At 46.9% G+C, this 27975-nt stretch overlaps 1 pseudogene; it reads right to left on the bottom strand.

Annotated features, from left to right (window-relative positions):
• Positions 1 to 11114: 11114 nt before the first annotated feature.
• Positions 11115 to 11233, bottom strand: LOC134938995 (5S ribosomal RNA; annotated as a pseudogene).
• Between the last annotated feature and the right edge of the window lie 16742 nt (positions 11234 to 27975).

The following is a 27975-nucleotide window of genomic DNA, read 5'->3' as shown; positions in this document are numbered from 1 at the left end:
CCATAATATGGTCTAGCAAGAGTGCGAATCAAACTGGACACCCTAACTCGGGATAGAGACTCTGGGGGTATGGCAGTGCCATGTTTTAGACTTTATTATTGGGCCACACAACTGACACATATTTGTGACTGGCTTGGAGACGAGGCTGGGTCGGATCTTCCTTCTCTGGTGGTTCTGCATTGGCTCCTGGACTCACTCCATTGCACTGCTTGCTGTCTGGCAATAACAACTTAATTGGCTTTCCGATATTTAAGCAGGCTGTGATGATTTGGAAGCAAGCTGGGATTCTGCTTTTGAGTGAGGGCTGGGACTCGGATGTCCCATTAGATGGTACCATTGGGTTTAAGGAACTGAGGGGTCTTAGGCTCCGTGACGTTTGGGGTAGATGCAAAGGCAGAACTCTGGGAGGCAACGCAGTCATCTGCCGCCGGGCTCCTGCTCTGAAGGTGGGCACCTCTCCTCCCATTCTGTGACACCATTGAATTAAGTTAATTGATAGCTGTCGCTGTCTTTTCAGTGGCCGACTTCCTCACTGGTCCCTGCACCTTACACATCACACCCTCTTTATTATACTGAAAAGAGGCGTATCTAGCACGGGGCGAGCAGGGCACGTGCCCTGGGCGCCATGGCAGCCCCAACAGAGGGGGGCGCCACCGGCACGGCCCACTCGCCCCATGCGTCAGGGATTCCGCCGGCGCTACCCGCGGCGGTTTCCCTGTCTCCCCGGCTGCTGTGCCTGTCACAATAGACAGGCAGCGGCAGCCAGGAGCCTCCCCCTACTCCCCCCTGCAAAGTGTACGCGATCGCGTGCGCGATCGCGACCGCGGAGGTGCGCGCATGCGCGACCTCGGGGGGCACGCGGCCCCTGAACAGCAGTGAGTGCAGGTGAGCGGGGTAATCCTTCCCTGTCGGGACAGGGGGTGCGGGACATTTTGTGTGTGTGTGTTAAGTGTGTGTGTGGGACAGTGTTCTTGTGGGACAGTGTGTGTGTGTGTTAATTGTGTGTGTGTGTCGGACAGTGTGCGTGTGTGTGTGTGTGTGTGTGTGTGTGTGTGTGTGTGTGTGTGTGTGTGGGACAGTGTGAGTGTGTTAATTGTGTGTGTGGGACAGTTTGAGTGTGTGTAAATTGTGTGTGTGTGTGTGTGGGACAGTGTGAGTGTGTATTAATTGTGTGTGTGTGGGACAGTGTGCATGTGTTAATTGTGTGTGTGTGGGACAGTGTGTGTGTGTTAATTGTGTGTGTGTGGGACAGTGTGAGTGTGTTAATTGTGTGTGGGACAGTTTTGCGTGTTTGTTAATTGTGTGTGTGTGACAGTGTGAGTGTGTTAATTGTGTGTGTGGGACAGTTTTGAGTGCGTGTTAATTGTGTGTGTGTGTGTGTGTTAATTGTGTGTGTGTGGGACAGTGTGAGTGTGTTAATTGTGTGTGTGTGTGTGTGTGTGTGGGACAGTTTGAGTGTGTGTTAATTGTGTGTGTGTGGGACAGTTTGAGTGTGTGTTAATTGTGCGTGTGTGGGACAGTGTGCGTGTGTATTAATTGTGTGTGTGTGGGACAGTGTGCGTGTGTGTTAATTGTGTGTGTGTGGGACAGTGTGCGTGTGTTAATTGTGTGTGTGTGTGTGTGTGTGACAGTGTGAGTGTGTTAATTGTGTGTGTGTGTGTGGGACAGTGCGTGTTTGTTAATTGTGTGTGTGGGACAGTGTGCGTGTGTGTTATTTGTGTGTGGGACAGTGTGCGTGCGTGTGTGTTAATTGTGTGTGTGTGTGTGTGGGACAGTGTGCGTGTGTTAATTGTGTGTGTGTGTGTTAATTGTCCCGGCGGTTATTGGCGTCTGTAGTGTGCGCCCCGTCCTCCTCCGCTGCCGCTGACAGGAGCGGCGGTGTGCGGCTCTCCCCCTCCTCCGCCGGCTCCGTCCTCCCGTCGTGGCCCTGCAGTGTGTGCCGGTCTCCCCAGCAGCAGCAGCAGGTTAGTCTCTCTCCCCCCCCCCCACTCCTCCTCCCCCCCCCTCTCTCTCTCTCTCTCTCTCTCTCTCTCTCTCCTCCTGTGGATTGAAGTTTTTAAGTATGATTTTCATTTTTACAGGTACCCCTATTGGATTCTACTAGACAAGTGGACGTGATCGGCGTGGGATGTTGGTAAGTAATCTGTCTCTCATTTTTACAGGTACCCCTATTGAATTCTACTGGACAAGTGGACGTGATCGGCGTGGCATGTAGGTAAGTAATCTGTCTCTCATTTTTACAGGTACCCCTATTGGATTCTACTGGACAAGTGGACGTGACCGGCGTGGGATGTAGGTAAGTAATCTGTCTCTCATTTTTACAGGTACCCCTATTGAATTCTACTGGACAAGTGGACGTGATCGGCGTGGGATGTAGGTAAGTAATCTGTCTCTCATTTTTACAGGTACCCCTATTGAATTCTACTGGACAAGTGGACGTGACCAGCGTGGGATGTAGGTAAGTAATCTGTCTCTCTATTTTACAGGTACCCCTATTGGATTCTACTGGACAAGTGGACGTGACCGGCGTGGGATGTAGGTAAGTAATCTGTCTCTCATTTTTACAGGTACCCCTATTGAATTCTACTGGACAAGTGGACGTGATCGGCGTGGGATGTAGGTAAGTAATCTGTCTCTAATTTTTACAGGTACCCCTATTGGATTCTACTGGACAAGTGGACGTGACCGGCGTGGGATGTAGGTAAGTAATCTGTCTCTCATTTTTACAGGTACCCCTATTGAATTCTACTGGACAAGTGGACGTGATCGGCGTGGGATGTAGGTAAGTAATCTGTCTCTCATTTTTACAGGTACCCCTATTGAATTCTACTGGACAAGTGGACGTGACCAGCGTGGGATGTAGGTAAGTAATCTGTCTCTCTATTTTACAGGTACCCCTATTGGATTCTACTGGACAAGTGGACGTGACTAGCGTGGGATGTAGGTAAGTAATCTGTCTCTCATTTTTACAGATTCCCCTACTGAATTCTACTGACAAGTGGACGTGACCGGCGTGGGATGTAGGTAAGTAATCTGTCTCTCATTTTTACAGATTCCCCTACTGAATTCTACTGGACAAGTGGACGTGATCGGCGTGGGATGTAGGTAAGTAATCTGTCTCTCATTTTTACAGGTACCCCTATTGGATTCTACTGGACAAGTGGACGTGACCGGCGTGGGATGTTGGTAAGTAATCTGTCTCTCATTTTTACACATTCCCCTACTGGATTTTACTGGACAAGTGGACGTGACCGGCGTGGGATGTAGGTAAGTAATTTGTCTCTCATTTTTACAGATTCCCCTACTGGATTCTACTGGACAAGTGGACGTGACCGGCGTGGGATGTAGGTAAGTAATGTGTCTCTCATTTTTACAGCTACCCCTATTGGATTCTACTGGACAAGTGGACGTGACCGGCGTGGGATATAGGTAAGTATGTGTGAGTGTGTCAGTGTGCTTTAATAAATTTTTACTGTCACGGTGTGTGAGTTGTGTTTTTATTTGGGTATTTTTTCTGTTGTAGAACTACAGGTACCGGCGGTCCCGTTATTTCCCTGCATGTTGGTACTTGAGGTTCTCCAAGTACCAGCAAGCGGGGGAGGCTTTCTGGGCCTTGTAGTTCCACAACAAAAAACAATATTCTTTTTTTACTTACATGGTTATCAGCCTCCCATCCACAGCCCACGGATGGGGGGGACAGCCTCGGGCTTCACCCCTGGCCCTTGGGTGCCTGGAGGGGGGGTGACCCCTTGATTTAAGGGGTCCCCACTCCTCCAGGGAACCCCGGCCAGTAGTGACTAGTTGGGGGGGTAATGCCACGGCCGCAGGGACCTACATAAATGTGTCCCCCGGCTGTGGCATTATGTCCCTGGCTAGTGGAGCCCGGTGCTGGTTTTAAAAATACGGGGGGACCCCTACATCTTTTGTCCCCCGTATTTTTGGAACCAGGACCGGACTAAGAGCCCGATGCTGGTTGTCTAAATACGGGGAACCCCTGTCCAATTTTTTCCCAGTATTTAAACAACCAGGACCGGCTCAAAGAGCCCGAGGCTGGTTATACTTAGGAGGGGGACCTCACGCAGTTTTTTTTTTACATTTTTAACCCATTCAGACCCTTCTCCATTATGTTAATGGAAACCCTGGACAACAAAATTGCATTCATGTCCTCCTCCCACTCCCTTCCCAGTCCCAAACACTAATTATTAATTTTTTCTATAAAAATGTACAATATATCACAAGTATGATGAGCAGGCATGCAGCGGGCATTGGCGGCTTTGGACTGAGTTGCAAATTAGTGGCGGATGGCTGTGTCAGTTGATGGTGGGCGAGTTTGTAAGCCATTGGTGGTGGCAGCGGGCATCGGCTCAGAGGCAGTGGCGGGCATTGGCTCGGTGGCGGTAGGGGTCATCGGCAGGATTCGGCGGACATTATGGCTGTAGTGCCTCACCGCATGCCACTGGTGTGTGGGACAGTGTGCGTGTGTGTTAATTGTGTGTGTGGGACAGTGTGAGTGTGTGTTAATTGTGTGTGTGTGGAACAGTGTCAGTGTGTGTAAATTTTTGCAGTCCAGTGTGTGTGTGGGGGAGAGGAAAGTATGAGAATGTGTGTGTGTAGTCTGAGTGGGTGTGTGTAGGATTTGGGGGTGGCAAGTCTGTGTGTGTGTAATCAGTGTGTGTGGGATGTACTAATGGCCATTTACCGAAGACAGATATGTATTAAATCACGGGCACTGAGATGCCCTTCTCACTCACCATCCAGCTCGGTGGGCGAGCCGGGCGGGTGGAAAGCCAGCAGCAGGGGCAGCATGCCGGATATCAGCAGCCGAGGGTGGGGGCTGTAATGCACGTGCGGAGCCCAAAGCCGGAGATCAGCAGCATGCTGACCGGCAATAAGCAGCTTCTGCTTCCGCGTTCAACATGCTGCTGATCTCCGGCTTTGGGCTACGCAGGGTTCGGGGGATTGGTGTCCTCTGCCGGTGTACTGAAACGTGTGATTTAAATAAAAGACAATGAAATGTATAGATACAGTATATACATTTTTTTCATAACACTCCATACACACACATATATATATAATATACATAGGCAAAACTGAAAGAGCCTTCAAGGAGCGTATGGCGGCACATCGTAGCGCCATTAAGGCAGCTATTAACAAGGGTGGCAGTGAACAGCCCGTCACTTCTGTATGGCAGCACACCCCTTAAGCACTTTACGATATCGTATGATTGATCATGTGCCCCCGATGATTCGGGGGGGCAATAGATCACTCAAATTACTTCAACGTGAATCAGAGTGGATATTCAGGTTGGATACACTCAGCCCCAAGGGGTTAAACGAACGTCTGGGTTTGAATTGGTTTTTATAATTCCAGGGTACCCCTGTCCCAGTAATTTAACTGGGTATTAGCCATTAGGGATATTGTGTAGTGTTTATTTTACCTTCTGAGCAGCAAATGTTTATTATGTCTCCAGTTTAAAATTGATACGTTTGTCATATTTGATACGTATAACAAAATGTACGGTAATTGGTATAAATATGAGGATAGCAAAGTGTGTATAGCTTTATGCTTTGTATTGTTTTTATTAGTACACTGGGTGTTGATGATCTGACCGGCGCGCCTATGTGAGGTGTGTTCGGGAATGACGTCATTGTTGATGAGACGCCGGGTGTGCCGTGCAGTTTGGCTTCCGGCGATTGGCGTCTTGGTGATGGGAGCACTTATATAGGTAAGACTTTATGCAGTATCTGTTTGTCTGATGAAAGTGCCGATTCAATAATAAAGGGGGCACTGAAACGTTACCCTGTTTGCCGAGTAGACTGGATTGATGTATGCCTAGGAGTGCCGCACGTGGAAACAGCGCTATTGTGAAAGGTGTGGGGGCACCCGGGCTGGCAATGTATGTACTTGGAGAGCAAGACCTACAAGATATATATATATATATATATATATATATACATATATATATATAGTTGTAGCATGGACCGGCACTCCCACAATGGGTAAAATGGTGTGCCCTGGTGCCCTCTGGCATAAATGGATAAGGCGAAAGGCGATGAAGCAATCAGCGGCACTCAGGGTCTTATGTAAAAATCAAGTGTATTAAATTCACTCCATAAATTCCAACGTTTCGGGACACGCAAGTCCCTTTGTCAAGGTGAGTAACGTGAGTTACTCACCTTGACAAAGGGACTTACATATATATATATATATATATATACATACACACGCACACATACATATATTTATCTTAATATAGAAAATAGGGGGGCACCAATATTTATCTTGCCTCCGGGCAACTGTGACGAACTTACGCCACTGGGTAGATGGGGTATATATGCTATTGGACAGTTATACTTTGGGAATGTGTTTAAGTCCTTCTCACAACTACAGTCGGATTATCCGATTTCCCATACTTATTTTTATCGCTACTTACAATTGCGGCACACCTGCTCTGCTCAATTCCCTGACAATTCGATCAAGCTGCAACAGTCCCGTTAGGCTAATGCTGCTGTCCCTGGATGGTTCCCACATCACGTCCCAGATATACTCTAACCTGCTCACTTCACACCATGCGACTGACATGCCACGCCTTCATTTACAATGGGAGGCGGACTTGGGGCCCTTGTCTCAGGACGCCTGGGACGCTGCCCTGACTGGCCCTCGTCCACTTCAGCGAGATTTCAACAGATTCAATTATTCATACTGCACAGAGTATACATTACCCCCTATGCGCCTGCTTCAGATGGGGGGTAGGGGGAATTTTAAATGCCCTAAATGTGACTCGATGGAGGGCACGTTCTGGCACCTTTTATGGTCCTGCCCTGTGGTTAATTTATTTTGGGTTGAGATTATTCGTGTTCTGGTATCCACCGGGATACCCTCGGACGCTTGCACACCTGCTATATGTTTGCTAGCAGCTTTTGATGATGATGCTCTTGACAAAAATATGCAACGGTATATTGCCAACCTCTGTATGCTGGCCAAGGTCTGTATAGCCAGACTGTGGATGTCCGCTAGCGGTCCCTGCACCGCGGCCTGGATATCTCTTACTAATGAGGTTGTCAGACACGAAAAATATGTATATATGAGTAGACGTGCTGAAGCAAAATACTATTGCATCTGGGAGAGGTGGTTGAACTCCCCGTATATACACCGGTAGATGTGTCTCTGACTAGATGTTGTTGGTCGCATGGTGCTGCTTAACTAAAATGTCAGCCGATATGATTATGATTCCATGACTCTACTGTACTAATGCACTTTAATATGTATCTGAACACAAGAACCACACGAGATACCAGAATATTTCGCACATAGGGCGTAATTCTGAGTTGATCGCAGCATGATCTTTGTTAGCAGTTGGGCAAAACCATGGCCCTCATTCCGAGTTGTTCGCTCGGTAAAAATCTTCGCATCGCAGCGATTTTCCGCTTAATGCGCATGCGCAATGTCCGCACTGCGACTGCGCCAAGTAAATTTGCTATGCACTTAGGAATTTTACTCACGGCTTTTTCATCGGTCTGGCGATCGTAATGTGATTGACAGGAAATGGGTGTTTCTGGGCGGAAACAGGCCGTTTTATGGGCGTTTGGGGAAAAACGCTACCGTTTCCGGAAAAAACGCAGGAGTGGCCGGAGAAACGGAGGAGTGTCTGGGCAAACGCTGGGAGTGTTTGTGACGTCAAACCAGGAACGACAAGCACTGAACTGATCGCAGATGCCGAGTAAGTCTGAAGCTACTCAGAAACTACTACGAGGTGTGTAATCGCAATATTGCGAATACATCGTTCGCAATTTTACTATGCTAAGATTCACTCCCAGTAGGCGTAGGCTTAGCGTGTGCAAAGCTGCTAAAAACGGCTTGCGAGCGAACAACTCGGAATGACCCCCCATGTGCACTGCAGGGGAGGCAGATATAACATGTGCAGAGAGAGTTAGATTTGGGTGTGGTGTGTTCAATCTGCAATCTAAATTGCAGTGTAAAATAAAGCAGCCAGTATTTACCCTGCACAGAAACAAAATAACCCACCCAAATCTAACTCTCTCTGCACATGCTATATCTGCCTCCCCTGCAGTGCACATAGTTTTGCCCAACTGCTAACAAAAATCCTGCTGCGATCAACTCAGAATTACCCCCATAGAGCCTAATTCTGAGTTGATCGCAGCAGCAAATTTGTTAGCAGTTGGGCAAAACCATGGGGGTAATTCCAAGTTGATTGCAGCAGGAAATTTTTTAGCAGTTGGGCAAAACCATGTGCACTGCAGGGGGGGGGGGGCAGATATAACATGTGCAGAGAGAGTTAGATTTGGGTGGGTTATTTTGTTTCTGTGCAGGGTAAATACTGGCTGCTTTATTTTTACACTACAAATTAGATTGCAGATTGAACACACCACACCCAAATCAAACTCTCTCTGCACATGTTATATCTGTCCCCCCTGCAGTGCACATGGTTTTGCCCAACTGCTAAAAAATTTCCTGCTGCGATCAACTTGGAATTACCCCCCATGTGCACTGCAGGGGGGACAGATATAACATGTGCAGAGAGAGTTAGATTTGGGTGGGGTGTATTCAAACTGAAATCTAAATTGCAGTGTAAAAATAAAGCAGCCAGTATTTACCCTGCACAGAAACGAAATAACCCACCCAAATCTAACTCTCTCCCCCCCCCCTGCAGTGCAGTACAATTTCCTTGAGATTACCAAATGCAATATTACTATTATACTGTATGTCAGTTGCTGGGGAGGGTTTGTAGTTTGTTTTCTTTTTCTGTACTATATATTACTAAAAAAAAGATCTATGACCCAGGGATCCTCGCACGAACCTGTCCAGATGTGACTGAAGAAGTTTAGTCGGGCTTCCACCTGACAGACTTCCAGGCATCGCAGTCCACCGTCATGCTGAAGGCTTTGAGGAAGCAGAGCTTGAGCTCTGTTCCTGCAGTTGCTGATTTGCGTGGTTTACCTCTAGCGCCTCTGGTGGCTGTAGAAGACAGTGACGTGTGGTGGGGTGAGGCAGGTGAGGCAGAGCCTTTACTGTCATACTAACGTTTGTGCCAGAGGTTTGACTGTATAAAGTATATGAAAAATACAAAGAATTTGTTTGAAATATCTTCTTTGCATTATTTTAATCATTTTTATAGCCAAAACTGTGGAGTAAAAAGTCTATGGCAGGTGAGGCAGTGCCTCACCTGTCTATCTTTTCTGCACATCTCTGATCAAAATACACCAAATTTCCAGGAGTTTATACAGCTGCACCTGTGTATAATGCCCCCATGTACCCTTTGGCTCATATATTGAGTGTAAATCTGGCTCTGGTGCTAGCCAGTGCTGCCTGAGCAATTTAGCTCACTGCATGTCCCTGGTAGAAGAACCTCTGGCTTTGCCCTTAAACTTGGCAGTCCAAGAGGACTGTAGATTACTGTAGGTCCTGAATAGGCCTTCCTGGCTGGGGGAGCTGCAGAAGGAAGATATGTAGACTTACCTGCAGTAGCTTTGGAGTTCCATTTGTCTAGTTCATCTCCAAATAAGGCCTCTCCTGTAAAGGGTAGGCCTTCCACTCCTTTCCTGGAGTCCGTGTCAGCTGTCCACTGGCGTAGCCATAAGCCTCTGCGTGCTGACACTGCCATAGCATTGGTGCGTGCATTAAGAAAGCCTATTTCTTTTATGGCTTCCACCATAACGTTCGCAGAGTCCTGTATATGTTGCAGGAGTAAAATAATCATAATAAGGTATCTAACCCCTCTATTAGGTTACCTGACCATTTGGCGATTGCCTTAGTAATCCACCCACATGCTATAGTGGGTCTCTGGGCCACCCCAGCAGCTGTATACAAGGATTTGAGTGTAGTCTCAATTCTATGATCAGCCGTGTCTTTTAGGGAGGCTGCACCTGGGACAGGCAATACAATTTTTTGTGACAGCCTGGATACTGATGCGTCCACTATCGGAAGATTTTCCCATTTTTTCCTATCCTCAGAAGGAAAAGGAAAAGATGATAGCATCCTTTTAGGGATTTGAATTTTCCTATCAGGATTAACCCACGATTCTTCAAACAGGGTACGTAGTTCCTTTGACACAGGAAAAGTGGCTGAGAATTTATTTTTTTATATTAAAATAAGATTCCTCAGTCTCCTCTGTCACCTTATCAGGGATATGCAGAACTTCTCTGATAGCCTCTATGAGAGCCTCTATTCCCTGTGATAGAGTAGGCTCCACCACCTCTGAGTCCACCTCCCCCTCCTCCATGTCTGACCCCTCATCAGCAGAGTCAGACTGCAGGATATGGGACAAAGTGCGTTTTTGCGGAAAATGGCAGGGGACTGAGACGCTGGCTTGGGTGCTGAGTCTCTTTTCAGAAACTCAGTCAGCAATTGTCTTAAGTATTGCATCTCTTTCTCATTGCGGGACAATTTAGTAGAAATATTGGAAATCATTCCCTTAATGGCGTCCAGACAAGCTGGCTCTGCACTGCTAGCCTGGGAAGGTACGTTAGAAAAGGGAGCATACCGCACAGGCTAGATACAATTATGAATTCTAAGTACCAAGATAGAATAATGAAGTCTGAGAAAATAATATTTTCTATCAAAATCTACATTTGGTGGTGCACCCTGAGTCAGTGTAAAGCTTTGCAGACACAGAGGGAGAAAGAAAAGACTCTTTTGTGGGTGCACTCTTTATATCATAGGAAAATCAATAGAAGTAGTGAATCATGAAAAGAATATAAAATCAATTAAATTTTATTAGATTCCTAGTAAAATATATGAGTAGTTTGGTTGATTTTTTATAATTAACACAATTAATGATAATAACAAAATTGACAATCAAGATTAGTGAGAATTTACAGATCACTACTGTCTGCCATGCTTTGGAAATTAATTGAAAATTTATACTACATGTGATAGATTCACAGATTGATCCAAGTATATAATTAAATCAAATTGGATGATGAAAAAAATATATATAAATAAATAAGTCGCACACCTGAGCCTACGCAATAATACAAAGACGTCTGTTCGGTCAGACAATAAGAGCCGCCAAAAGAAGGTGATAAGTGAAAGAACTTGAGAGCAGAAAAAATGTGAATCTGCTGTCAGTGTTAAACACTGGACATGATATTCATACTCTACTACACCGGATCTTCCTCAGGAGTCTCCTACCTGAGTACTGATTCAGCCCAACACTGATTAGCTTCCAAGATCGGATGGATTCGGGCGTTTCCAGTGTGGTATGGTAGTAGAGTGGTACATGGGTGATTTTAATCACTTTGGAGTCACTGATGAGAGTTCACAGAAAATGAAAAAGGATGGCAACAGAAAAGTGAAGTGGAAAGGAAACGGATGGATCTGCTGCCAGCGTTAGACAGAGACGGGAGACTCTGAATCGTTGGTGAGAGTCCGGAAAAATAGAAATGGAAATAGAGAGGACATATGAGAAAGTGTTATTGACTTGGGAATTTAACACTGGTGCTGAGGGAAATCCCAGCAATAGCACACAGAAATTACTTTGTTGCACAGAAAAATAGTATCAATAAGTACGCAAATCACAGAAAAATAAATAAAGATTCTGTGATATAAATAGTGTCAGTTGAAACTTCAATGAAAATACTGTTGCAAGATGCTTTAAAATAAGTTAAGAAAACAGGTGTCTGATCAGGATGAGAACATTGTTGCCACAGGTTAATCCTGCGACACATTTCTTATATGCATACATGAACTTAAGTTAAAGTCACTTTCATTAATCCAAGAAAGATACAGTGCCCTGCTGGTACAGAATTACCTATTAGTAATAAATAATATGTAATAATTATATGTATATTGGTATATAGATATTGATCTCCCGTAGCGGCGGTCTCTGGTTTAGAAGGCAAAAAGGTTTGGTTTACCAATGTAAGTATTGTGCCGCTGCAGAGGCTGGACTCCAGAGCAATGCAGATCTCTGTTCCTTGGAGAATAGGACCATGCGGCACAGTTCAGACGAGTCGATTACGGAGGACAGCATGATGGTCAGTCCGGAAAGGCAGATAGCATGGTAGGTGCTTGGGAAGAGGACGGCTTCAACAGATCCACTACGGAAGATGGCGGGCGGATCAGTCTGTTCCAGTGGACAGCAGGGCAGGCAAGCGGAGCAAAAGACGGCTCAGACGAATGGGCTGCAGGAGGCGGCAGGAGGATTAGTCCATGATAGCAGACAGCAGTGTATGTGAGCAGGACGGAAGACGCGTTTCGCCCGTACGTCGGGCTTGCTCACTTCCTGTCCCGGTGTGTCCTTTCTCAGGCTTAATAACGCTGCCCAAATCTTTAATCACCAATCACAAAGGGGGGTGTGGGAGTTAGCCCGCAGTCGGAGTTACTCCAGGTGTGGTTAGTTTATGCTGAATGTCAGGTTCATCATTACTCCTGAGGAAGCCGCCGAGTATAGAGGCGTAGAAACGCGTAGAGCTTGATCTTTATGCACGGCTGCGACCTTCTGACCATTGGGACATTAATCTAATGGACTTGGTGCGGCGGGACCCCGGACAAGCCAAAGTGTCATACAGCATTCCTATAGCTGGAGGGGGGATCGGCTCCCAGTACAGTCTGCAGTTACTGGGGGTGATCACTGCGCTAAAAGCCAACCAAGATTCCAGTGTCCATCCATCACCCGTGGTAACGGGGAATGTGTCAAGTTGTGAGTGCATGCTATCTACTAATAAATGTTTTAAAACGTACTAATTTGGAAACGCATCAGTTGTGACCATATACTTTGCTACAGATGCTCTCTGATTGATCCACTAACCAATTGCAACCTTGTCTTGAGCTTCAGCAGAGGCTAATATTTATTCATGCATGCAGCATCTGAATAACAGCTGTGGATAGTGTTTAACATCAATTTTCACTAACGATCTGCATGTCTGCTTGATTTGAACTGAGGTTCTAATTAATGGATGACCAGCAAGGTCTTTTCTGATGACTATGAAAGAGTTATGATCAATTAATTGATTATTAATGTGCACTGATTAATCAACTAACAAGGACTGAGTTTTTTGGTGCTCTTTGGAGAATGGAGAGTATTGTATGATGTATCTCCAATGGTTAGCTTGTGTAGTATTAATGAATTTTTGAATTAATTGTCAAATTTTATAATATTTTATACACCGGCCGTGTGTTTAGTGTTGTATGTTTATGTGTTTTTTTGTCTTTAATTTAATAATAAATTTATAAAAAATATATCTGGCTGTACAGCACTTCAATTATTATTTGGTTTGGTGGTCCAATTTGATTTAATTATATACTTGGATCAATCTGTGAATCTATCACATGTAGTATAAATTTTCAATTAATTTCCAAAGCATGGCAGACAGTAGTGATCTGTAAATTCTCACTAATCTTGATTGTCAATTTTGTTATTATCATTAATTGTGTTAATTATAAAAAATCAACCAAACTACTCATATATTTTACTAGGAATCTAATAAAATTTAATTGATTTTATATTCTTTTCATGATTCACTACTTCTATTGATTTTCCTATGATATAAAGAGTGTACCCACAAAAGAGTCTTTTCTTTCTCCCTCTGTGTCTGCAAAGCCTGGGAAGGTACACTGCACTGAGTACACAGTAGTGAACCCCCTGGAGAAGAGAAACACTGTGCCTTACATGAAACACACACTCTTTGTCTGACATACTGTGACAGTGACAGCACACACACACACACACACACACACACACACACGAAGAGGTTAAATGCACAATTAACCCACAAAGAGCCCTTCCAGGGAGACACAGAGATAGTATGGAGCCAGCACACAGCGCCCTTACCGCTAATGCCAAGCTTAGCCGGGTCGCAGACTAAGTACCCAGATTGGGGACTTAGTACACTAATAATCGCTCCCCCCTGCTATGACCCCCTGGTACCGCTGAGGTAATCTGGAGTCTCTCCGAAGGAGCTACGCGTCCCTGTCAGTCAGCGTCTGTGTCCACTGCAGAGGGAAAATGGTGCTGGTGGTTGCTGGATCTGCTCATAGTGAAGCACCGCCCATTCAATGGCGCGCGGTCTCCCAGCTCTTTTTTATACTGAGACCCAGCCGCCCCATGTAGAAGCCGTGCATCTCTGTACCCTCATGCCGCCATAATGGCCGGCGACCCGTTCTTCTTTCTTCTGGCTCTGTTAGGGGTGGCGGCGTGCTGCGGGAATGTACGCTCGCGGTGGTGGAGCTTGTGAATAGTTCCCTCAGGAGCTAGTGTCCTGTCAGCGGAGAATGGGACCATTAACCCTTCAAGAGGCTGGGCCATTCCCCCCCTAAATCCCATGAAGCAGGCAGGCTGGTGCCATCCAGTCCTGCCTGAAAATAACAAACAGATAAAATAAATGCAGAAAACTCTTCAGGAACTTCCAGCGACGTGACCGGCTCCTCCAGGCACATTTTCTAAACTGAGTCTGGTAGGAGGGGCATAGAGGGAGGAGCCAGCGCACACTATCAATTTCTTATAGTGCTCAAGGCTCCTAGTGGACCCGTCTATACCACATGGTACTAAATGGATTCCCAGTATCCCCAAGGACGTAAGAGAAAATCCCTTTACCTAGCAGCTGTGTCAGTGGTATTTTTTTTTATAAAAGCTCATAATATATTGTATTTTATATGTTGTGGGTTCTTAATATGTTTTCTGTCCATTCGACTGTGGGGTATATGATATTATTATTTTAATAAATTGAATTTGTGGTTTTTTAATACTTTACAAGCGCATGTGTCATTGAATTCTTTCTACTATGGAATGGGAATATTAAGTAAACATGTCAACGTGTCAGAAGGCCAGTTCCTTCCAAAGATTTTATATTTTAGAACAGGACCACCATATGTGGAGAAAGGTGCCCTTGGTAGAACATCCTCTCCAGCATCTGTTGTGGCGGGATACATTCTACTAAATTGAGAAGGCACATAGTACCATCTACACCAGGCATGTCCAAACTGCGGCCCTCCAGCTGTTGAGAAACTACACATCCCAGCATGCGCTGACACAGCTTTAGCATTCTCTGATAGCAAAACTGTGAAAGGGCATGCTGGGATATGTAGTTTCACAACAGCTGGAGGGCCGCAGTTTGGACATGCCTGATCTATACAGTAACTTATATGTATTCTCCAGTGGAGTGACTTCATCCCAGTCGCCCGGAGGCAAGATAGATCTTGCACCCACATGCCAACTTGTAAAACGAGTGACACGCCCATATCTTATAAAAATGAGTTGTATCGTGCGACTCAAATTGCATCATATGATTTAATATTTCCAGCGCAACAGATACCCTCTCTTTTTTACCTTTATAACTTGAAATTCTGTATTTTTGTTTGTATTTGGCAGCAATTAGATGACAAAGTTGGTTCATATCTCTATATTTATCAGGAATGCTTGCTTTGAGACATTTACATGTGACTGAGATAGAAGTTCTCCCATTTAAGCAGTGGCGTATCTAGAGAGGAAGAGGCCAATGCGCAGGCTCCGTCTGGGCCTCCTCCTCTCTAGCCGGTAGCGCTGTAGCTCTGGGCACTAGGGTAGCGCTGTCCCAGAGCCTAGAGTGCATGTGCAGATCTCAGAGAAAATGGCGTGGTGTCCATTTTCTCAGTGATCTTCCTACTGCGCATGCGCAAAATACCAGGAAAATGGCACTGCACCATTTTCCCAGTGATTTCTGCAGCGCTGCTGCTGCGCTGCGGGACTCCAGAGGGTGAGAATTAAAAATAATGGATGCATGATGTGGGGTATGGGGCCCCCCTGGACCTTGGGGGCCCAAAGGCTTCACACATGCTGCACCCATTCTAAATATGCCAGTGCATCTCGGATCACTTCTATCAATTGTAATTGGTGGGAAGTGGACGTAGTTTGGACGTAGTTTGCTTCAGGAAATCCTATAGGTCAGCAAACAGCTATTTGTCCCATACTTATTTTGTCCTATGATTTCTCAAAAAAAGTCCAATGACTTAATGGTGAGATATTCAAAACAGTTATTCTTGTTATCTTTTCAGTTACCTTTTGGGGACCTGTCCGGCATCTGCAGTGTCCTAGGGAATAAATCATACACATTAGATTAACTTTCACAAATCAGATTCAGGAAGACAATTTACCCTAAATAGTAAAATATAGCACTGGAAAGCACTGGACTGCTTACCAGTGTTACGGCGCCGGCGGGTCCAGCAGTGCAAGTGTCCTATAGGACACCCAGCGCTGCTGACACAGAAGGAAAGTCACTAAAAAATAAAATAAAACATAAAAGAAAGCTTGGGGCTTAAAAGCAGCCCCCATGTCTAAAGGTGCATTTGCCGGCATCAAACTCAAACAGGCTAGCCAGGGCTGAGGACGTGGTATAGTGGAGGAGGGACCAAGGCATTCTGGGAGCTGAAAGCTTTATGTTTGCTGCCCGGTCCCCTACAACCACCTACTGTACATCCCATGGTATCCCTGTGGACTCCCTATGGACCCTGAAGAAGAAAATCCTATTTGCAGTGCAGTCTGGGAGTGATATTATTGATCCCAAAATCACATTGCATGATACAATTACACTGCCCAGGTGTATGAAGGAGCACATGCAGGGACAGGTGCTCCGAAAGAAGCTGCCCTGGAGATATGTTCACTTCAGCACTAGGACTCCTGCGCATGAGCAATCTACTGTCCACACATGTGGTGGCCGCTGCAGTTAGTTTTGTGATGTGTAGCCCATAGGCTGATTTCATTAAGCTCAGTGCCGGATTTCCCACTAGGCACGTGAGGCACATGTCTAGGGGCGGCACCTGCTGGGGGCGGCATGGCAATACAACCCCCCCCCCCCATTGTGCAGCTGCAGATAGCGTCCTGCTGTTCCATCCACCTGCCTCCCCGCTGGGCCGGCTCGAGACACGTTCCTTAGGAGCGGCCGCGCAGTTCGCAGGACTCCTAAAGGCGGCCACCAGTTGGCCCGTCATACAACTTAAATATTGCGCCAGATTGTGAGCCAATCAGCTCACGGGCCGGCGGCAGCTCCTGATTAGCTGCCATACTGCGAGCTTTGATTGGGTCACGAGCCGGCGCCTGCCCTGAATTGAGACCAGGCAGTGGCAGCGGGACAGTAGAGGCGGCCGCAGCAGGACAGCAGAGGCGGCGGTGAATAGAACTGCTGGGGCTGGGGGCATGGTTGCATCTGGCACTGGGGGCATGTATATCTTGCGCTGGGGGTATGTGTATCTGGCACTGGAGGCATGTGTCTCTGGCACTGGGGGCATGTGTGTCTCTGGTGCTGGGGGCTTGGGTGCATCTGGCGCTGGGGGCATATGTGCATCTGGCGCTGGGGGCATGTGTATATCTGGCACTGGGGGCATGTGTGTATCTATCACTGGGGGCATGTGTGTATCTGGCACTGGGGGCATGTGTGCATCTGGCACTGGGGGCATGTGTGCATTTGGCACTGGGGGAATGTGTGTTTCTGGCGCTGGGGGCATGTGTGTATCTGGCGCTGGGGGCATGTGTATCTGGTGCTGGAGGCATGTGTGCATCTGGCACTGGGGGCATGTGTGTATCTGGCACTGGAGGCATGTGTATCTGGCGCTGGGGGCATATGTGCATCTCGCGCTGGGGGCATGTGTGCATCTCGCGCTGGGGGCATGTGTGCACCTGGTACTGTGGAGGCATATAATGTTTGTCTGGCACTGTGGGGGCATATAATGTGTGTCTGGCACTGCTGGGGGCATATAATGTGTGTCTGGCACTTATGGGGGCATATAATGTGAATCTGGCACTTGTAGGGGCATATAATGTGTATCTGGCACTGTGGGGGCATATAATGTGTATCTGGCACTGTGGGAGCATATAATGTGTAAAAAGGGGGACTCTGCTGCCATAATGTGTGAAAGGGCACTCTGCCTGACGTAATGTGTGAAAGGGCACTCTGCCTGCCGTAATATGTGAAAGGGGACTCTGCCTGCCGCAATGTGTGATAGGGACTCTACCTGCAGTAATGTGCGATGGAGCTCTACATAGCGCAATATGTATAAGGCGCTCTTCCTGGTGTGTATAAGGGGTACTACTGTGTGGTGTAATGTGACTTACGGACACAACTGTGCGGTGTATTGTGAATTGGTACTATTCTGTGGCCACGCCCCTTCCCGCGGTGTCGGGGGCGGCGTGGGGGGCGGCCAATATCATTGACCCCTAAATCCAGCTCTGATTAAGCTGGAGGGACCAGTCTCCAAAATGCAAAGCTTGGTAATTCTGGCAGCATCGCATCCCCCATAGGTTACTATGGGGGCTGTGGCTACTGTCGGAAATTGAGGGACCACAGCAGATATCAGGGATATGGGACATACATTTGAGTGAAACTAAACATTTGCGATTGACCACCCAAAATAATAATAGGTGGGCCCCTTAGAGATTTGTATGTTTAGCACTTTGGAGGGAATTCAATAAGCAACACTAATTTACTACGGGCTAACTGACCCGAAGAGCGGCTGTCAGCAGCTGTTATTGGGTAAGGACATCCAGCAGGCTCCAAAAAAAATCTCCAATAAATAGCCCGTTTTCACGAAGATGCCAGCAAAAACACATAGGTCAGCAAACTTATCACAGATTCTACAAAAAAAATATTGTGGCTAATTGAATTTCCCCCTTGGTCTTTCTTGCAGTATCAAACATAAACTACTGTATGATTTTGCTGAAAAGAAGGCTTACATGCTCTCCAGCACTATAATCGTGTGGTCCGCTTTTACAAGTCCAAAAGGTTTTTTTCTTTCTTCTGATATTTTCTTTTTGATACTGGATTTGTCAAGGTTTGGCCTGTGATATACAAAAAAACAAGTAAAACAAAAACAAAAGTAATGAAACATATTCTGTTCCTATTATATCTTCTACATGGATTGTGTATTCCAGAATTCCCTCCAAATTTCTATTAATTATATTCGTCATCTTATCCTTGGATTACACAAAACTTGCTATTCCTTATAGGCCCTACACACTGGCCGATCCGCCGCCGAGCTGCCCGACGGCGGATACGGCCGACGGGCGACCCGGCGGCGGGGGGGCAGTGACGGGGGGAGTGAAGTTTCTTCACTCCCCCCGTCTGCATTGAAGTGCAGGCAAATATGGACGAGATCGTCCATAGTGGCCTGCATGTACAGCCGACGGGGGACCAGCGATGAACAAGCCCGGGGACGCGCATCGTTCATCGCTGGAGCCTCCACACTGCACGATATGAACGGCATCTGGTTCATTAATGAACGAGATCGTTCATATCGTGCAGTCATGTCGGCCAGTGTGTAGGGCCCTTTAGACCCACCAATCAGACATTAAATGGAAAGTCACTCACACAAAGGGCCATGGCTGCTACTTTTTGCTATTCAAGGGGAGATGTATCAAAGCTTGGAGAAAGATAAAGAGTGTGATAAAGGGGTCTATTTACTAAGCCTTAGATGGAGATAATGTGGAGAGAGATAAAGTACCAGTCAACCAGCTCCTAACGGTCATTTTTCAAACACAGCCTGTAACACGACAGTCGGGAGCTGATTGGCTGGTACTTAGGGCAGCATCCAATTAATGGTGATCCATTTTCAGTAGATCAATTACAGGCTGTTTTGATCATGTGATAACACATAGGATCCAGGATATGCTCCCGATCCCATGTGTTATTCCGGCTCCAGCAGGCCACTTATCGCGGATTATGCTTCGGGTGCCTAATAGGATAGCCCGACGCTCCTATTAGCAGCAGTAAAGTACCGCTGCTAATGGGACCTACACACTGGCCGATTACACTGAAAGATATGAATGATCTCGTTCATTAATGAACAAGATTTCATATCAATCAGTCTGAATGAACCAACGATGAAAGATGTGCGGCACCGCGCTCGTTCATCGTTGGTGCCGGCTTGTTTAAACATGCAAGCCAATATGGACACTCTCAACCATATTAGCATGCAGGGCTATGGGTTCGGATGACGTCGGGGAGTGAGGGACCCCCCCCCCCCCTCGCGCTGCCTGGTCGCCCGTCGTCTGTACCGGCGGTCAGGCACCTCGCCAAGTGTGTAGGGCCCTTAACAGGATACCTCCTGTTATCTCCATCCACTTTATCTCTCTTCAAGGCTTAGTAAATAGACCCCAAAGTACCAACCACTCAGCTCCTGTCATTTTTCAAACACAGCCTGTAACATGACAGTTAGAAGCTGATTGGTAATTTATCTTCCTGCATTTTTCTCTAAGCTTTGATACATTTCATTGTCAATTTGAAATCTGAATTAAGTTAAGTTGTGTTAATGCGGCTTTTTGCTCGCTGCTCCAGACTAGATGAAAAAAATCTTTATTTTTACGTAAAAATAAACAGGACACAGTGCAATTTTCCTGGGGAACTCTTCTCAATGATAATAATGTATTTAGAGGTTTTTGAAAAGTAAAAACCATGTAAAATAAACACTTGGCAATTTCTCTAAAAATAAGATTTTACTCACCGGTAAATCTATTTCTCGTAGTCCGTAGTGGATGCTGGGAACTCCGTAAGGACCATGGGGAATAGCGGCTCCGCAGGAGACTGGGCACAACTAAAGAAAGCTTTAGGACTACCTGGTGTGCACTGGCTCCTCCCACTATGACCCTCCTCCAGACCTCAGTTAGGATACTGTGCCCGGAAGAGCTGACACAATAAGGAAGGATTTTGAATCCCGGGTAAGACTCATACCAGCTACACCAATCACACCGTATAACTCGTGATACTATACCCAGTTAACAGTATGAAACATAACTGAGCCTCTCAACAGATGGCTCATAACAATAACCCGTTAGTTAGGCAATAACTATATACAAGTATTGCAGACAATCCGCACTTGGGATGGGCGCCCAGCATCCACTACGGACTATGAGAAATAGATTTACCGGTGAGTAAAATCTTATTTTCTCTGACGTCCTAGTGGATGCTGGGAACTCCGTAAGGACCATGGGGATTATACCAAAGCTCCCAAACGGGCGGGAGAGTGCGGATGACTCTGCAGCACCGAATGAGAGAACTCAAGGTCCTCCTCAGCCAGGGTATCAAATTTGTAGAATTTAGCAAACGTGTTTGACCCTGACCAAGTAGCAGCTCGGCAAAGTTGTAAAGCCGAGACCCCTCGGGCAGCCGCCCAAGATGAGCCCACCTTCCTCGTGGAGTGGGCTTTTACTGATATAGGATGCGGCAGTCCAGCCGCAGAATGCACCAGCTGAATTGTGCTACAATCCCGCGAGCAATAGTCTGCTTAGAAGCAGGAGCACCCAGTTTGTTGGGTGCATACAGGATAAATAGCGAGTCAGTTTTCCTGACTCCAGCCGTCCTGGAAACATATATTTTCAGGGCCCGGACTACGTCCAGTAACTTGGAATCCTCCAAGTCCCTAGTAACCGCAGGCACTACAATAGGTTGGTTCAAGTGAAAAGCTGATACCACCTTAGGGAGAAACTGAGGACGAGTCCTCAATTCTGCCCTATCCATATGGAAAATCAGATAAGGGCTTTTATATGACAAAGCCGCCAATTCTGATACACGCCTGGCCGAAGCCAAGGCCAATAACATGACCACTTTCCACGTGAGATATTTCAGATCCACGGTTTTTAGTGGCTCAAACCAATGTGATTTTAGGAAACTCAACACCACGTTGAGATCCCAAGGTGCCACTGGAGGCACAAAAGGGGGCTGAATATGCAGCACTCCCTTTACAAATGTCTGAACTTCAGGTAGTGAAGCCAGTTCTTTCTGGAAGAAAATGGACAGAGCCGAAATCTGGACCTTAATGGAACCCAATTTTAGGCCCATAGTCACTCCTGACTGTAGGAAGTGCAGAAATCGACCCAGCTGAAATTCTTCTGTTGGGGCCTTTCCTGGCCTCACACCCCGCAACATATTTTCGCCAAATACGGTGATAATGGTTTGCGGTTACTTCTTTCCTGGCTTTTATCAGCGTAGGAACGACTTCCTCCGGAATGCCCTTTTCCTTTAGGATCCGGTATTCAACCGCCATGCCGTCAAACGCAGCCGCGGTAAGTCTTGGAACAGACAGGGCCCCTGCTGTAGCAGATCCTGTCTGAGCGGTAGAGGCCATGGGTCCTCTGATTTAATTTCTTGCAGTTCTGGGTACCAAGCTCTTCTTGGCCAATGCGGAACCACGAGTATCGTTCTTACTCCTCGTTTTCTATTTATTCTCAGTACCTTGGGTATGAGAGGCAGAGGAGGGACCACATAAACCGATTGGTACACCCACGGTGTCACTAGAGCGTCCACAGCTATCGCCTGAGGGTCCCTTGACCTGGCGCAATATCTCTCTAGTTTTTTGTTTAGGCGGGACGCCATCATGTCCACCTGTGGCCTTTCCCAACGGTTTACCATCAGTTGGAAGACTTCTGGATGAAGTCCCCACTCTCCCGGGTGTAGGTCGTGTCTGCTGAGGAAGTCTGCTTCCCAGTTGTCCACTCCCGGAATGAACACTGCTGACAGTGCTAAGACGTGATTTTCCGCCCATCGGAGAATCCTTGTGGCTTCTGCCATCGCCATCCTGCTTCTCGTGCCGCCCTGTCGGTTTACATGGGCGACTGCTGTGATGTTGTCTGATTGGATCAGTACAGGCTGGTTTTGAAGCAGGGGCCTTGCCTGACTTAGGGCATTGTAAACGGCCCTCAGTTCCAGAATATTTATGTGTAGGGACGACTCCTGACTTGACCAAAGTCCTTGGAAGTTTCTTCCCTGTGTGACTGCTCCCCAGCCTCGAAGACTGGCATCCGTTGTCACCAGGACCCAGTCCTGTATGCCGAATCTGCGGCCCTCTTGAAGAAATTGAAGATGAGCACTCTGCAGCCACCACAGTAGAGATACCCTGGTCCTTGGAGACAGGGTTATCAGCCGATGCATCTGAAGATGCGATCCTGACCACTTGTCCAAGAGGTCCCACTGAAAGGTTCTTGCATGGAACCTGCCGAATGGAATTGCTTCGTAGGAAGCTACCATTTTTCCCAGGACTCGTGTGCAGTGATGCACCGATACCTGTTTTGGTTTCAGGAGGTCTCTGACTAGAGATGACAGCTCCTTGGCTTTCTCCAGCGGGAGAAACACTTTTTTCTGTACTGTGTCCAGAACCATCCCCAGGAACAGTAGGCGTGTGGTAGGAACCAACTGTGACTTTGGAATGTTTAGAATCCATCCGTGCTGTTGTAGCACTTCCCGAGATAGTGCTACCCCGACCAACAACTGCTCCCTGGACCTCGCCTTTATAAGGAGATCGTCCAATTACGGGATAATTAAAACTCCCTTTTTTCGAAGGAGTATCATCATTTCTGCCATTACCTTGGTAAACACCCTCGGTGCTGTGGACAGCCCAAACGGCAGTGTCTGGAATTGGTAATGGCAATCCTGTACCACAAATCTGAGGTACTCCTGGTGAGGATGGTAAATGGGGACATGCAGGTAAGCATCCTTGATGTCCAGGGATACCATGTAATCCCCCTCGTCCAGGCTCGCAATAACCGCCCTGAGCGATTCCATCTTGAACTTGAATCTTTTGATATATGTGTTCAAGGATTTTAAATTTAAGATGGGTCTCACCGAACCGTCCGGTTTCGATACCACAAACATTGTGGAATAGTAACCCTTTCCTTGTTGAAGGAGGGGTACCTTGACAATCACTTGCTGTGAATACAGTTTTTGGATAGCCACCAACACTGCCTCCCTGGCAGAGGGAGTTGCTGGTAAGGCAGATTTTAGGAAACGGCGGGGGGGGGGGGGGGAGACGCCTCGAATTCCAGCCTGTACCCCTGAGATACTACTTGAAGGATCCAGGGATCCACCTGTGAGAGAGCCCACTGTGCACTGAAATTTCTGAGACGGGCCCCGACCGTACCCGGGTCCGCCTGTGAAGCCCCAGCGTCATGCTGTGGACTTACCGGACGCTGTGCCTTTTTGAATCGGCATCACCTGACCACTGCCGAGTCCATAACCCCCTTCTGGCGGCAATAGACATTGCGCTTATTTTTGATGCCAGCCGGCAAATATCCCTCTGTGCATCACGCATGTATAAGACAGCGTCTTTTATATGCTCTATTGTCAGCAAAATATTGTCCCTATCCAGAGTATCAATATTATCCGACAGGGAATCTGACCACGCAGCAGCAGCACTGCACATCCATGCCGATGCAATCGCTGGTCGCAATATAATGCCCGTGTGTGTATATATAGCTTTTAGGGTAGCCTCCTGCTTTCTCTCAGCAGGTTCCTTTTGGGGTGGCCGTATCCGGAGACTGTAGTGCCACCTTTCTTGATAAACGTGTAAGCGCTTTATCTACCCTAGGAGGTGTTTCCCAACGTGACCTATCCTCTGGCGGGAAAGGGTACGCTGCCAATAACCGTTTAGAAATTATCAATTTCTCATCGGGGGAAGTCCACGCTTCCTCACACACCTCATTTAATTCCTCAGATGCAGGAAAAACTACTGGTAGTTTTTTCTCACCAAACATAATACCCTTTTTTGTGGTACCTGGGGTACTATCAGAAATGTGTAATACATTTTTCATTGCCTCAATCATGTAACGGGTGGCCCTATTGGAAGGTACACTAGTCTCATCGTCGTCGACACTGGAGTCGGTATCCGTGTCAACATCTGTGTCTGCCATCTGAGGTAGCGGGCGTTTTAAAGCCCCTGATGACATTTGAGACGCTTGGACAGGCACAAGCTGAGTAGCCGGCTGTCCTATGTCGTCAAACCTTTTATGTAAGGAGCTGACACTGTCACGTAATTCCTTCCATAAGTCCATCCACACAGGTGTCGACCCCGCAGGGGGTGACATCACATTCACAGGCATTTGCTCTGCCTCCACATCATTATCCTCATCATACATGTCGACACAGCAGTACCGACACACAGCACACACACAGGGAATGCTCTGACAGAGGACAGGACCCCACAAAGCCCTTTGGGGAGACAGAGGGAGAGTATGCCAGCACACACCAGAGCGCTATATAACACAGGAATATCACTATACAGAGTGTTTTCCCCAATAGCTGCTTGTATTATATATACTGCGCCTAAATTTATTGCCCCCCCTCTCTTTTTTACCCTTTCTGTAGTGCAGGACTGCAGGGGAGAGCCAGGGAGCGATCCTTCCAGCGGAGCTGTGAGGGAAAATGGCGCCAGTGTGCTGAGGAAGATGGCTCCGCCCCTTTTTCGGCGGGCTTTCTCCCGCTGTTTGTGTAAATCTGGCAGGGGTAATTTACACCTATATAACCTCTAGGGCTATATATGGTGTCAGTTTTGCCAGCCAAGGTGTTAATATTGCTGCTCAGGGCGCCCCCCCCCCCCCAGCGCCCTGCACCCATCAGTGACCGGAGTGTGTGGCGTGCATGAGGAGCAATGGCGCACAGCTGCAGTGCTGTGCGCTACCTTGGAGAAGACAGAAGTCTTCAGCCGCCGATTTTCCGGACACTTCTTGCTTCTGGCTCTGTAAGGGGGACGGCGGCGCGGCTCCGGGACCGGACGACGAGGTCGGGTCCTGTGTGCGATCCCTCTGGAGCTAATGGTGTCCAGTAGCCTAAGAAGCCCAAGCTACCACCAGTTAGGTAGGTTCGCTTCTTCTCCCCTTAGTCCCTCGTTGCAGTGAGCCTGTTGCCAGCAGGTCTCACTGTAAAATAAAAAACCTAAAATATACTTTCTTTCTAGGAGCTCAGGAGAGCCTCCTAGTGTGCATCCAGCTCGGCCGGGCACAGAAATCTAACTGAGGTCTGGAGGAGGGTCATAGTGGGAGGAGCCAGTGCACACCAGGTAGTCCTAAAGCTTTCTTTAGTTGTGCCCAGTCTCCTGCGGAGCCGCTATTCCCCATGGTCCTTACGGAGTTCCCAGCATCCACTAGGACGTCAGAGAAATTAGATTAATGACATGGGACATGTATGATGAGTTGTTAATGATGTGAGACCTGAATGATGAGCTCTTTCACCAACTTTTTACAAATTTCTATATACACACTTAAATAACACAATAAATGATACACACTTTTATTTGGTGACATATACTTGCAGTGACTCAAAGAACGATTATCCCACCACCATAATTGCTTTTAGTGGACATTTCACGTGAAATACATCCACAATTCGCACTGTGACTTGGCCTGGCCTATGCTGAAAGCCGCATTCATAGTCTGTGACTGTATTAAGCTGTTGGCAATTTCAAGAGTCTTCAAAATGAGGTAAATGCCACATTAAATGTCACAGAAGTTGGGGACAAAGGGCCTGATGCTGAGTTTTTCCAAAAATGCATTTAACACAAAATGTATTACCAAAGATCAAATTAACAAGTATATTCTGAGATGTATGTATCTTACGGTGAGTCTCATCACAGTCTACTGAATACAACTGAATTATTACAATATCTTAACTGTTTTAAGCCTATCATGATGCTTTTGATGCACCAGTCATCATCACCAAATACTAAAGCGGATGTCCCCCCCATGACGGTAATATACCAGTTACTCCCTCCCCACAGATGTCATGAATGGCCAGGATCTAGTGCATGGGAACCCTGATATTTGGAATATACATACCACAACAGTGGTTGTCTAATAACTACTTTTCCTAAAATTGTTGGTACCGACATCCTCTCGCTTGCAGTGTGTCCAAGACACTGGCTTGTAAGTGCCTCCAACACATTACCATGCCGTAACGTGTCATAATGGTGAAGGTTCTAAGTTCTAAAGCCAGGAGAATCAGCCATCAGATCAGCCTCTTCCATTCTGACATCTGGGGAGGACTATTTCTGTGGACACATCATATTACTGTATACATGGCATGGGATAATGGCGTGATACAGCATTACCTAGAACTGTTTCTACACAAGTGTAGACGGGAGGGGGTTTCATATCACACTGGATTAAAATCTTAATTAATTAATCTGAATTTTCTATTTTGATTGAGTTTTTATTATGTGCACTAAGTGAATGCTGATAGCACATAATCACCCCCTTTAAGCTGCATACCTCCCAACAGTCCCGTTTTCGGCGGTGCAGGCCCATTTTTGGGGGACTGTCCCGATGTCCCACCTGTGGGCCACAGGGCATACCTCCCAACTGTCCCGATTTCAGCGGGACAGTCCCGCTATTCAGACACTGTCCCGCTGTCCCTCCCGCGGGTCACAGTGTCCCGCGGGCGGGGGGGGCAGTTGGGGAGGCTTTGATCACCCGCTGCTCTGCTCGGAGATAGTGTACTTGCACCTGACGAAATACAGACACAAATTCTTATTTTGTTTATTATGAAACATTTTCTTAGAGAGATCACAGTTAACAATGGTGACCAATACACTTGAAATCTCATTAACAGAAATTAAAAAATAAAGTTCAGGTCCATACAAAAGCAAACATGAGCATGATCCATTTTTGTGTAATAATAATAGGCTACAACCAGAGAGAAAATCTGGCATACACAGCATAGAGGTAAGCTATAGACAGAGAAAGAAGAAAAACAAAAGAAAAGAAAAAAAAAGTGAAAAGAAAAAAGGGAGAGAGAGAAAGAAGAGAAAAGAAAAAAGGAAAAAAAAAAATCCCTGGGGTGGATCTGAAGGGTAAAAATGGGGAATAAGGGGGTTATTCAGGTCGCATCGCAATATCCCCATTTGCGGCACCACTGTGCATCCACAGGTCCTGTCCTGCGCGTGGCAGCCAATGTGATAGGCATTTGCGGGGAGAGGGTGAGCAGCGAGCAAGTTGCGGTCACAGCTGTTGGGTGGCCTTGCCCTGCGTTGGGCGACCCCCACCATGCAAAACAGTGGATTGCTGAGTCTGCTTGAGCAGAATCTGCAATCCAACCTGAATAATCTCCTAAAGCTGGGAACACACTGGGCGATTTCAGCCTAAAAAAATAAACATTGTTATAATTTATTTTTTAGGCTTATATCGTCCAGTGTGTATGGGGTAATATTGGTGAACGATGACCGATGCACGCTCCCGCACACCATTCAGCGATCACTAATATTGAGCTGACATGCAGCTCAACCTGTCAA

Source organism: Pseudophryne corroboree, chromosome 6, assembly GCF_028390025.1.
Source record: "Pseudophryne corroboree isolate aPseCor3 chromosome 6, aPseCor3.hap2, whole genome shotgun sequence".
Classification (NCBI taxonomy): Eukaryota; Metazoa; Chordata; class Amphibia; order Anura; family Myobatrachidae; genus Pseudophryne; species Pseudophryne corroboree.
The sequence above is the reverse complement of the archived record's forward strand: the minus strand, read 5'-3'. Positions and strand labels throughout refer to the sequence as shown.